The sequence below is a fragment of the Crocodylus porosus genome, unplaced genomic scaffold (genome assembly GCF_001723895.1).
Source record: "Crocodylus porosus isolate Cpor-Errol unplaced genomic scaffold, CroPor_comp1, whole genome shotgun sequence".
NCBI classification, from domain to species: domain Eukaryota; kingdom Metazoa; phylum Chordata; order Crocodylia; family Crocodylidae; genus Crocodylus; species Crocodylus porosus.
In genome coordinates, this window is record NW_017728906.1 from 39474978 (window position 1) to 39487278 (window position 12301).

Sequence of the window (12301 nt, forward strand, 5' to 3'; positions counted from 1 at the left end):
TTTGCATTCTAAAGATCATTTGTTGTAATATAATTACAAGAAGTGCAGTAAAATAATTACTGGAAGCACAGCACACAGTAACAGAAAGAGAGTCTCTGACCCAAAGAACATCCCAAAGTGATGATCTGGCTCTTGAGCCTTCTAGTATTGAAATCATGATCTCTTCCTAACCTGGAATTTCTGTATGACCTAAGTTGACTGAATGGCTTACACGAAGCTTGGTGGAATACTGATCCTTTTAGCTTCACGAGAGCTACATCATAAGAGCTGATGTTTTCTCAGTTGTGAAATATATAAGTGGTCTCTACCCTGTTACTGTGCTGAAACATCTCAACATTAGAAAAGCTGTCACCACAATTGGTGTTTTGTTGGTCTTAGCAGAATGGACAAAAACTGTATAGGCCTGCAGAACACCCTACATATTTTCCCTCAAAGTGATCTTTTGATTTTATTATTCAGCTATGAACATGAGAAGGAGCGGGATGGGAACACAAGCACTGCCATAGTCTGTCCTATTGTTATTCTGCAGATCAGTGGTGCTCATCCTCAGGTGCAGCCAGTGAAGCTGGTGTGAATAGCTGATCACTAGCATGACAGTGCAAGCGAATGCTACTGCTGCTCCTCCCCTTCTTTCCTCTGCCGCTGAATTCTGTGACAGACAAAAGGAGGGTAGGAGCAGCAGCAGCAGCAGCATTCATTTTCACAGACATATATGCCAGTAAGCTCAGAGCTTTCCTACAGCTCTGGAGCCCATGAACTAAGCACAATTGCCATTCACGTTCCCCTCCCATAGCCCACCACTTAATTCAGCAGCAGGGAAAAAGAGAGGATGAGCAGCAATAGTGGTGGCAGCGCTCAGCTCCTGAGCTGTGGAGCTGCAGGGAAGCTTTGAGTTTACTAGCGTGTCAACTTGGGCTCTGGCTGGTGGTAGTGTTCAGTTCCTGAGCTCCACAGCTGCACAAAAGCTGTGACTCCAGCCAGAGCCTGCTGGTAGGTTCAGAGCTTTCACACAGCTCTAGAGCATGGGAGACGAGCACAGCCTCTGCTGCTTGGATCCTATTTTCCCTACCATTGAATTCATTGGAGGGGAAGGGGAAAGAAGAGGTGAACAGCAGAGATGCTTGGCTCACGGGTTCTGGATCTCCATGAAAACTTTGGCAACTGGAAGGGAAAATGCAATGAATACCCACCCAACCCATGTACAGGGTGCCGCACAGGGCTGACAACAGCAGAAAGTAATTTCAAAGAAAGGCCCACTCTTCTGTTGCAGATTATGATCTCACTCCCACCATGTTCCCAGTTTTCTCTTCAGGCACTGGGAAGCCCAGGGAGATGAGGTAAGGTAGTGTTGCCAGCTGGGCAGTCACCATCTGGTCTCTCCCACACCAACACTAAGAACCTGGAAACCAGCCAGATCCTGGTAGGCTAACAAAAGCCAGTGGCCCATCCACCTTTACTTACTGCACAGGACACTATTTAATTTTAAAGTTTAATTATGTTTATTAAATTTATAATAATTCAACAGGATACTGAACTTTTTTACTTTGTATTGCTAAGCCTAAAATGACTAATAATGTGTGTTTATAATGCTTTTCTGTGCAACCCTCAGCCCATTTCTAATTTTAATTTTTATAAAAACTTTGAGCACCTTTGCTATAGACACATAAAAGAGTTCACTTTCTGGGACTGATGAAAAAGAACCCTGTACCAACACTGCTGTAAATAATGCAAATTCAAAATAAAGACATTAAAAAGCCATATCTGGCAGAAGGATCCATGAGTATTAGGCATTAACTGCCCTGCAAAATGATTAAGGAATCGACTGTGCTAAATCACAGGGAGTTTCTCTTCCTTCCTGTAAGATTAGTGCCAAATCCTTTTCTGAAAAGCAGAGTGATGGGGAGAAGAGATATAGCTGGGTGTAACTTCTGTTGCAGGGATTTTGGTCTTTCTGTCAGCAAAATAAAAATGCAAACAAAGCTAATGTTTGCTGCTGGCTGCAAAAGAGGTGCTAACTGACTGGTTGGCTGGACACCACCCTTAAACCACAAACCAAACTCCCTTGAGAGTGTGGCATGTTGACCAACCTATAAGCCATCTCTCTCTCAGAGCACTTCTTTGAGAACTGCATGGAGATCCTAATTTGCTGCATATGTGGGAAGAGGTTCCCTGCCTCCTTTTCCTTGCTGTGGTGACAGTGTGGTTACGGCACCTTTACAGCCTGGAACGGTCTAGGTGGCTGAGTACAAAAGACTGGCAGTTGGAAGGCAGCTGCAGCTGCATATAGTTGGGGACTGAACCCGAGAATGATGTAGCCTACAAAAAAGATCATCTCCCTTTTACTGTACCATTGCAATTAATCTTGTAATGACTTTATTTCTTCTTGTTGCTATTTTTAACCAGTTAAAGTCACCATAGCTCTTTTAGATGGCACAGTTTGGATAGACGTAACACCTGCTTGTTGCCCTAGTATAGCACAAAGAAGGTTTGAACCCCTTATGTCAAGCTCTGCTCTGACCAGTATATAGCCAGGGAGCAGAGAGACAGCCCGGAGCATATTGGTGCCCTGAGAATAAGTTGTGGGTTGGAGAATTCCAGGGCAAAACCAAGTCACCAAACAAGAGACCTGCTTGCCTGAGAGTACATAGTCCCAGCCAAGAGCAGTATATGAACTAGCCATCTGACAAAAGTTAGACATACTAACAGACTTCATGAGCTAGGTCTGCTAGACAGGCTTGGTAAGAGTAAGTGGTAGATCACAGACCACACCCCACTGGGGACATTTTGTGTGGGATGGTCAGTGTGCTGTAACAGGCAACATCCTTGATGATGGTCCTGACAACAGAGAATGAAACAGATACACGAGCTAGAGCTATAGGAGTCACAATGTTTGGAGAAAAGAATAAACTACAGTAATACTAATTCCAGCTGTTCAAAAACATTAATCACACTTTAAAGTCATGACATTGTCTTAAAATGTTTGACTTTTTAAAAAAGGCAATGCATTTAGTGTTCCTTTTCTCCTGGTTTCTGAGCCCTCAGGGTATATTTCGATAACATTCATTCTTTCTTCCACAACCTGGAATGCTAGATGCTGACATTTTTTAAATGAAACATGAGATTATCAGTTAATCTCCTGACTTCAGGAACTGAATCTTCAAGCTAAGCACTAAATATCATGAGACTTGCAATAAAATCACAAGAGCTGGCAACAAGGCTATAACTTTGTATCAGGGAGTACACATCAAATATTGGAAAATGTTTTACAAAGTATCATTATCATTACTCACATTACACAAAGGCTGCACGAAAGCTGCCACAAGAATCTGGGCATTACCTGAACCATTGCATAGTTAAGTTACCAGCCTATTTTCTACCCCCATCCCTTTGCCACCTCTTCACTGTGCTCCTAGTAGCTCAGAACTCCTGATATTCTTAGGGATCCTGACAGCGTGCAAACATCATACCAGATGCTAGTGGGAAGAAGTGAGAACTGCTCTACTAGAAAGGTGGGGTGACTGCTGGGGATTTTTATCCCCACCATCCTGGCTCCAAGTAGGAGGATGCACTGGAGAGAGGTCAGGGGAAAGAGGTGTCAAAACCCTTTGATGCTGCATCATTTAGTAAGGGATCTTTACATCCAACTTTCTTATTTTCATTTCCAGAGGTTCAAAGGAATTAAGTCTCTCAGGGGGGAAAATATTTTCTTTTACTGTATTCTATAATTTTCCATGAAAATATACTCCCCCTTGAGCATGTACCCGCAATACTGGATGGACTGCCATTCAGTGTCTGAGACAGTTTTCTGCCCACTTCCTTCTCCTCTGCTCCGCTGTGGAGTCAGTACATGGACTGAATAACATATTATGTAATGTTAACTTTGGCAATACTGATTACCGTAAATGTGTATAAGAAAGTATGAATTATACATAAGAAAGCAAAGTGAAGGCTGCAAAAATAGCAGGTAGAATGTTACTTTAATCTGTAATCAATATGTGACATTTCTGAAAGTTGCATAAAAATGCTGCTGATTGGTTTTATTTACCCACATGCACAAGCATGCAGGCACCCCACACCCTCCTTCTAAATAAAACACCTTTTATTCCAAGATCACACTAAGCATGGCTCTGAACAACATGACTGAAGACTGTTTGGGGGTATTTATACAACACAAACCAGGATTTTAAGAGACAGGAGGATTTACTAAATCTGTATCTATCGGCATGAATCACTATCATAAAATATTGCCTCCCCCTTAGTTTATTTTACAACATCTCCATGTTATTTTTCAACATCCTATGAATGTACAACCTGACATGTTATATTACATAAAGGGGAGAAATGAAATGTATTTCAGTGGATTCAATGTATCTGAGCAGATTATACTAAATCCTCCCCCAAAACTATGGCAGTTAGTAGCAATTATAGTGATAGTGTAAAGACTATGATCAAAACAGAACAGATCAAAACAGAAAAATAAAGCCCATAAATTAATATAAAAGATTGTGTCTAGCTACATTTATCAGGAACACGTCTCATTCTAAATGATTTCTGAGCTAAAAATATCCAGTCTATCACAGGAATTCCTCATACGATTTGGCAATTGAGTTCAGATTCCACTAGTGTGTTGCCTTGTGATTTATCAGTTATCAGAAACGGGCTATGGAGGCAGTGTGGGAATATCTGTATTTTCTGTCATATCTTTGTACACATTGGTTATTTCATGTGGAGGAATTAGTGGCAGGGTGAAGCTTCCATAATAACCAGACTACATGTACTGTCTGTCTTTACTTTACTATTGCCCAATGAACTTTGTTACTTAGAACGATTCCTGCAAAACTTTCTCAGTTACAGCAGGGAGCTGCATTTGTGTCTGCACCTATAAGTCCTGGGTGACACCACATGCACCTTCTTTCCCTTGCTGTTGGAAGGTGTAGATATCTGGGGAAGACAAGATATTTGGAGAAAACATCCTGTCCAATTCTCAGTTTGAACAAGTTTGAACAATTGACAGAGCTTTACCTGTGGAGTCAGCATACCTTAGGAACATAACCTAGAACAGGATAATCTTACTTCCAAGCAACTATAGTGGACCGCAAACAGAATATGAGTCAAAAGTGTAGTGTTGTTGCAAAAAAAGAAAAAAAAAAGGCAAACTATTAAAAAAGTAAGTGTCACAGCTAAGGCATGGGAAGTCTTTCTTCCACTCTATTCAGCACACGAGGACCCACCTAAGTATTGTGTCTAGTTTTGGGCACTGTTCTTCAAAAATGACATAGACAAATAGGAAAGAGTCCAGAGGAGAACAACAACAATGAGTAGAGATCTAGAAAACATGACATGCAAAGAAGGGTTGAAAGAACTTAAATTATTTAGTCTGGAGAAATCTCAGGAGATAAGTATTGATACAAATCTTCAAATGCAAAAGAGTTGTTATAAAAAGGATGGTGATCAAGTATTCTTTGTGTTCATAAGGGACAGTAAATGAACTAAAGGTAAATTGCACCAAGGGGAACCAAGGTTGGACACTAGGAATAGCTTTCAAACTATGAGGGTAGATAAGCACTGGAATAGATTACACTGAGCAGGCGGTTGGACTAGATCACATCCTGAGATCCTTTCCAGTTGTATTCTTCTAGGATTACATTATTCTATTCTCTCCTCTCCCCCTGCACATCAGTGGGGTTGGGATTTCAGCCCAGAAATTAAAGGAAATATGGCTGTTGACTTCAGTGGGACAAGGATTTCACTGCTGGAAACTTGGAACTTAGTATTCTTAGCTGCCATTTCACAGTATTTTCTGTCTGCCAGGATTCAGGCCATCATACTTTCCATCCTCTCCTTTTCTCAGCCTTCCAATTGTTACTACCCCATGATATGTTAGATTATCACATCTTTTACTTGTTTTTAGAGCATGGAATACCTATGGAACATGTTTGGATATAGTAGGGTTGATAAATGTTGATTTTTCCATGGCCTCTGAAGTAGGCTTAACAATGTGTGACTCAAGACGCTTCAGAATTTAGCTCAAAGATAAAGCAGTATCTAATCATCTCAGGATGGTTCATGGTATGAAGAAAAATATGAGTTTCATATTGTAGAAAAGTATAAAATAGTACCATGAAATTTGGAATTTGTTGTGACTATGTACAATCTTGTCATTCAAGAAATGATAGGGCACCCAAAAACAGTTTGTTCCTCCTGTACTTCTACCCATACTATCTATCCTCAGTTACTCTCTAGTAAGGCCCCTAAGACTTAACCATTATATTAATGTATGAATTAGATAAGCACAATTATTTTCTTTTTTATTACTTCCTTGTACTGTCCAATGCCATCAGTAGTTAATATGCATACATAAGGGAAGTCAGGTGCAGACTCACACATACTCTGCTGTCTTAGCCAAGCCATTTAGACTTCAAAGGGAATTTTTATTATACAAGAATTGAGAGGGACTGACCATATGTTATACATATACATCTGTATACACCTACATATATATCTACAGTAAAGAACAATAGCAATCATTAAAAAATATTTGCAAATAATGTATTTCATCATTTTTTCATGTTAATACTATAATAAGCTATTCAGGTTTCACACATTTTTATGCAACTCTTATGAATCACCAAATCATAGACTAACATTTTTAATGGCTAATTGTTTCATCCATTGTTAAATTATTTGTGAATAGAATTTTATTATTTGAAATGTTTAAACTCGAAATGAGTAAAAATTATTTTTATATGGTATGCCTGATAGGCTCTTCTCTCTTTTCAACTGCAAAGGCTAGGAAGACATAGATTCTTATTTTCTACAAACATGTTATTTGTATAAATGTATAGCTTGTATTCATAAAATTTTAAGTGCAATCTTCTAAAACATTTAATTTAAAACTTCTCAGTAATCAACAATATGAAAAATAACTTTATGATCTAGCCACACACACAAGCACACATAGATATATGTGGTTACATAACAAAATAGCTTTTTGCATATGGATGTCATTTATGTTTTTATTAAACATTTTTCATCACTTATTTTCATGCTAATCTTTTTCACATTTATATTAATGCTGTTACCCAAAAAAATTGGCAACATCAAGTAGGCAAAGTAAATATTAACATATTATAAAAATAGAGTCATACAAGGCTTCCTCCTACTCTGCCAAGTTTTGTACCTTTCTGGGAACAGTTATAGTAATTGGATGGGTCATCTTCCTGGATTTCATGAGACAATATATTCTTCTGACATCTCAAAAGTTAAAGCATTCATTCCTAGTAACTAGTGGTCTGCATGGCATGGCATGATGAAGCATAGACTGTAGTGACAGACGGGAAAGATTATTCATGTATGTACATGAAATTGAATACTTTGATGTACTATGAGAAGTAAAATTATATCTGACAACCATTTTCATTCTTTTGACAGAATTGCTGCCCCACTATCAGCGGCACAAAAGAATATAATTATTTTTCATTCAGAGTTTGTTTTTTAGTTCGTGTACCAGGGCTCTCATTTGAACTTTCTGTACCAAGGGTGAAAGAACAGAATGTCCTTCTGTATTTGATTTTGGTTTATTCGTTTTGATAAGCAAAAAAGCCCAAACAAAACAAAACAACCCCATCCCCCGAATAAAAGACTGATTTAGCAGAACAATAGGGACAATTATACTTTTAAAACAGACATTAAATCATTAGAGGAAAGGTGTTTGTTTAATCAAACCAAGATTATTTGGGCTGGAAAGCAGAAATGTCAGGACATATGATCAAAATATTCTGCATTATGAAGGGTAATCAGTCCCTCCTTTTTGTTAAATCTCATAAATTAAAAGCAAAGACCATTTTTCTTAAAATCTAGTAAAATTAAAAAAAGAAAAAATACTTCTTAAGGCAGCATATAGCTAAGCAGTAGAATTTACCAATATAGAAAGTTACTACAAAAATCCTAGAGCAGGATATTAAAAGAGTTTGGATAAAGGTATAAATTAATAGCATTATTATATACATTTATTCCAGCTGCAGAATGTAGCTCTTGTTTTGCCGAAGATGCATTTATGTAGTCTGCTTCCATATCATCATATGGTAGACTGTTCAACTTTCCAATAATGTTCTGGGGCCAGTCCAGCTCTCACTGTAGTGAATAGCTGTCTTTCCATTCTCTTTGATGAGGGCTGGATCAGGCATCAAGAATAGGAACATTACTTAACCTCTAGCTTGACTCTTTCCTTCAATTTTCCAGATAGGCTCTGGATTTACTGCTTCTTCCCTACAGGTAGAATACATATTCAAGATCTTCTTGGTTCACTTTAGCCTACCTGAAATATGGAAGGGTTTGATTTCTTATTCTTTTTTCCCCCCCAGACTTAAGATGTTAAAACTTTTGAGGCTTTTCTCTGAACAAAGACTTCCTAACCCCCTACATAAGTTTGCTGCATTCCTCTGTAGTTTTTCTAGAGCTTGGCTACTTTATAATGCAAACAGTATTCAAAGTGGGAGCCCTTTTCTGCCCCGTATACAGCAGAACTAATTTCCTTTGTTTTAAACATATCAGTTTGTTTATGTAACCTTTTCTATGTAACCCTGTTTTCAACTTATTTCTCACCATCTGCATGAGCTTTCATTCTACTTGAATACATATTTTTCAGATACATAAGCATATGTTTCCTAAGCCTGAAAACTGTTCTCCCAACACAGTCTACCTCCTATACTTTTATAGACACTAGAATTGGTCAGAAAGCAAAAATTTAAATTTTCAGGATATTCTGGCATTTCAGAATAAAAATCAATCTTGAATCAGATCAATTTTTTTCTGAATAAACATATCAAACTATTTTGTTTCAGACCTGTAGAAATGTTGTAATACACATTATTAAATATGGTGCAAATAGTATTAATAAGATGTAAATTATACTACATTTCAGATTTTAGTGATATAAACTCCTAAAACCACAAGCATAAAGGCAAGACAAAACCCCTTACCTTTTTAAAACAACACATATTGCCATTATCAAAATAAAATTAGAAATGTGAAACAATTAATAAATTCTTTCCCATCAACAATTTTATCAGAATGACATATAAATGTATAAGCTGTCACACCTGGGTTTTTCAAGTACTAATTAACATGTTAACTAGGCTCTGCCCTGTTCTGTACCCTATGAAGCCACATCGTTGTTTCCGTTTCCGTTTCCCCTCCCCATCCATGTCTATGGGTGGATCCAGAATTTACAAAAAGAGGTTCAACACACCACTACTCCTATGGGGAGACAGGGGGGAAAGGCAGAGAGAGTGGTGAAAGCACAGTGAATCTGCAGTGCTGCACCCCTCTGAATCCACCCCGGTCCATGACTTCATGCACCTCCATTCAAATCTCAATCTATTAATTAGCATGTAAGGATGACTACTATATGTTTAATATAGATATTATTATAGGTATTATAGGTGCATGACATGAATTTAAACAAATATAGAGATGGAATATATGTGAAGAGTGGAAAAAGAAAAGCACTCATCAACAAAAAGCTGCAGGTTCAAGAGCCAGATAGCAACAAGTTTCTTTCTAGTTATCCTTCATTGACCCCATGCTTATTGCCTCCCCTGATAGTGAAAATGAATATGTGAAGTGACAGATCCTGAGTCAGTGCAAATCAGCATAACTCCACTGATTTCAGTGGAGAGATATCAGTTAAAACTGCCTGGCTGTCTCGCCGGTCACAGGCAAAACTTGTGTTTTCTGAATCAAGAGGCTTTGTATGAAACTGTGGCCATAAAAATGAGCCAAATAATGGTCAACCAGACTGGAACTAAGAGCACAGAATATACAGTTGCATGGAACAGTTTCCATTGATTTTTATCAAATGATATACAGAAATTCATAGCTGCAGCTTGCTACTTTTACTGTTATTGTCAGGCATATTTTCCCTTTATTTTACACTTTAGGAGGCTGTTTGCTGGATAGCAAAACCTAATCTCAGAGGTTAAAAATGCCGTTTTTACAATATAGCTAATACGATACCAGTGGCAAGTCAATAACATCTCACAGGACATTGGATAATCTTCTAGTCTTGAGTCCTCCACTGTACCCAGGTCAGAAACTGGCAGTACTGCGTAGTAAACCAAACTGTGGTTGAACTGCTGTTGGAATGTTATCCAAATTTGCAGCCAAGTCTTTGAGCCTCAGATTCATTGCACTAGGTAATAGCAAGTGAACTAGAATCAAATGATTAATGCTCTTGCCAGTTTATTAGATCATGACAGTCTTACAACTCTATTCTGACCATCCTCAAAAGAAGCTTCATCAAAAGATATTTAATACTGTGTGTGGAAGATACTGACAAAGGTTAAAACTTAAAATGTAGTCACCTGCTTCAGGAGTTGGAGCACACATCTGGAAAGTGTTCTATCGCTAAATCTCTATGACTTGGATTCATTCAATCAGACAAAATTCCACTTCTTATATTCATGAGAGAGTTCAGAAACAACAAAAAGCCTTGGCCAGTACAAGATAGGAAAGACAGATGTTGTCCTCACCTCCACCCATAAGAATATTATTGCCAATTCAGTTAACATCCTCCACCTATTTGAAATGGGCATTTGAGAAGTCAGTAGTAATTCAAATAAAGGCATTCTGCTGCCACTTATTGGGGGTCTTCATGTCTTGCTGGAAAAATTTAAAGCATATTTGAAAGCCAGAGAGAGATACAGCCATAGTCCCACTCAGAAAAAGAAATATCTGACCCTAAATCAAAATGACAATATGAAATTTGGGGCCATGAAAGCAACTGCTGGTAAGTAGGCAGGGTCTAGACCTACAGCATTTATTTATGTGAATCATTCTCTTGGCTCCACAAACAAGGGGATGCAGGACTGGATGCAGAAGCTTTGTATTTTATAATGTAAATAAGTTCCCAGATATCCTAAAAACACAAAGCTTGAAAGAGAATTATATTTTTTAATTTAATGATTTTAATTTCCATAACTTTATTTTTGCCAAAGCCATTGGTATTCATCTTTTTGTCATCACATCTTATCCATGACATAATATTTATAATATCAGGCATTTACCCCTAGATCTCAAAATGCTTTCAAGAGAAGACACATTCTTTTCAATTCCTATTACACATTGGGAAATTGAGTTACCTAAGAAGCTAGAATTAGAATCTAGGTCTCCACAGTTCCTAGACCAGCGCCACCTGCTGGGCAATGCTCCATGCAGGGTATTATGACAACATTACCACATCCAAAAGGTTGGTGGACCAATCATCTTCAAAGACCAGAAAGTCCCTATAAATGTCTTAGGATACATCTATGCTGCATTCCCAGCATGCCTTAGGAGGGATGCCACACATGTTTCCTTGCATGCACCAAACCCAGAAATGCACCCATGAAGCTTCTCTGAGGAGGTCTCCTTGTGGCTGTTCTTGAGACCTCAGTCTCCAGTGTCCTTAAGAGAGGCTACTGGGGACATTGCACTGAAGTGGTCAAGTAGGAGCAGATGGACGTGCCATGCTTGGGGGTTTCTCTCACAGGATGCATTAAGGATGCAAAGGGGACCTACTTTTAAAGACATGCCATATCACAATGAGCTATTTCATCTGATACCTCACAATAATTTAAAGCAACATATAGAGTCCCAAACTTGAGTTAAGGGATAGAAACTTCAAAACATTTTGCAGAAGTCATGGGCATCAGAAACTGCAAGCATTAGCTAATGAAACATAATGCATATTGCTTTTACAGAAGTCTTGGGACAAAGGTCTGGCTGGTCTTTGATAGCAGGGTTAGCACTAAGCTTCATTTATTAACTGGCAGGTTTGCTATTCAAGCAAGTGGCGATATGATTTGTGACTAGCTCAGGCTTGCTGAGTTTTCTTCATTGTATTTGCTGTGTGAAATCACTAAAGTAGTCAGGTTTATGGCTTTGTGCACTGACACATGCAAGCCAAACATGCTTCCTGTACAAAAACAGAAGGAATTTCAGGCTAGTCTCACCAAGAATCAACACTATCACAGTATTAACAAATTGCCTGATTACCCAGTGATAGGATACTTCAGTTACAATATCGAAGAGTGCACAGTAGACCAGAGAAAAATGGGGTCTTATTTAATGATAGGGTTTTTTTAAAGGAACAAAATTTTTAAAAAATTGTGTGAGATTGTCAAATACATTAATGGAAATTAGGAGTTAGGTACATACCAAGTTCTTGTGCTGTTGATCTCTTCCTTAAAGAACAGAAGGCCTCAAATCAGCGTTGTTACACTTGTGCAAACTCGGAGTAGCACAATGATAAATCAGGCCT

At 38.3% G+C, this 12301-nt stretch overlaps 1 protein-coding gene across 4 annotated transcripts in view; it reads right to left on the minus strand.

Annotated features, from left to right (window-relative positions):
- The window catches only part of ERG (ERG, ETS transcription factor), a 243195-nt gene that overhangs the window by 54649 nt on the left and 176245 nt on the right, over positions 1-12301 (minus strand). The window lies entirely within an intron of this gene.